We start from the raw sequence: 1,412 nt of genomic DNA, 5'->3' as shown, positions 1-1,412 counted from the left end.
CACCCTGCACTTGTCAATATTGAAACACATCCTGTTTATGTTAGCCCACCCCTGTAACCTATCCAGGTCTTGCTGCAGTCTTTCCCTCCCTATCATCAGCGAATTTAAACAGGTTGCTTTTCACCCTGTCATCCAAATCGCTGATAAAGAGATTGAATAGCGCAGGCCCAAGGACCAAGCCTGGGCTTCTCTGCTGCCCACTTCTCCTCAGGTCAAATGTTGTATTTCTGTCTTTTGTAACAGTTTGCACAGTGAAATGCAACATGGATGTATGGCTCCTTCACTCCCAGTCTGCAACGTCTTCCTGCCTTGGGAAGGAACAGGCTTATTCCAGATTTACCTTGGGCAAGATCAAAATCAGACTAGTCTTTTTGCTCCTTTTTATTGCAGCCTAATCCAAAGCCATTGATGTAAATAGAAAGATTCCCATATAATTCAAAAAATATGAACCAAGGCTCTAGAACAGCAGTTTTCAAACTCTTTTCATTTGGGTCTAAAAAATTTCTAATGGAAGTGTGGACCTCTTTGAATTGTAAGTGTGGATATTCACATACTTTTGATTGATCATAATCATCTTTTGCAGACCCTTTAGATATAGTCTGCAGACCCCTAGGGTCCATGGACCACAGATTGAAAACCACTGCTCTAGAGCCTCTGGTTCAGCCATGGGACATTCAAGGCAATACAAAGTGGTCATAAGGTGCATGTCAACTACATTTGCAACTAGACGCATTAAGGAGTCATTTGCGTGGCCAAAGTGTGAGGGAGACTTGACCCCTTTCTCTGATTTTCCTCTTTGTCTCTGATCTGCATTTCATCTTTCAGCGAATGGAAAGGTGGATCTAAAAGACGTTATGGAGAAAGTGCTGAGTACCCGGTGGCCTTCCCGGTATGAGAGTAAGTGAGAGCTTTTATAGCCAATGGTACTAAGAATGGGTTGACAAAATTTACATGTGAAAAGAATGATCACTGCATCTTTCTGGGAACAGGCCACCCCATTCACCAGGATGAAATACCATGCATCCTGGTGACTTTGGATCCCTCCTTTACAAATCCTCAACGTTTTGACTGGGTGAAGAGGACCAAGGATGCCTATTAACTCAGATTTTTCAAAGGTGCCTGAACAAGTCAGGGTGAGGCCTGAAAACCAATGGGAGTTCAGAGTCCAGCTCTCTCGGGCACACTTGAAAATCTGAGAGCAAGAGGCAGCCTCCCTACAGTGGGCCTGGTCATAGGGGCACTTCTTTGGGAACCAGGGACATCCAGCACCTTGCAGGATTTAGCCTTGAGATTGTTTTCCAGGATGATTCTCAAGAATCTTGTGTACTACAAGTCCCTAGTTCTGGGATAAGACATTTATTTCATAGATTTCATAGACATTAGGGCTGGAAGGGACCTCGGGAGATCATCGA

The sequence above is a fragment of the Crocodylus porosus genome, unplaced genomic scaffold, assembly GCF_001723895.1.
Source record: "Crocodylus porosus isolate Cpor-Errol unplaced genomic scaffold, CroPor_comp1, whole genome shotgun sequence".
Lineage (NCBI taxonomy): Eukaryota > Metazoa > Chordata > Crocodylia > Crocodylidae > Crocodylus > Crocodylus porosus.
The sequence above is the reverse complement of the archived record's forward strand: the minus strand, read 5'-3'. Positions refer to the sequence as shown.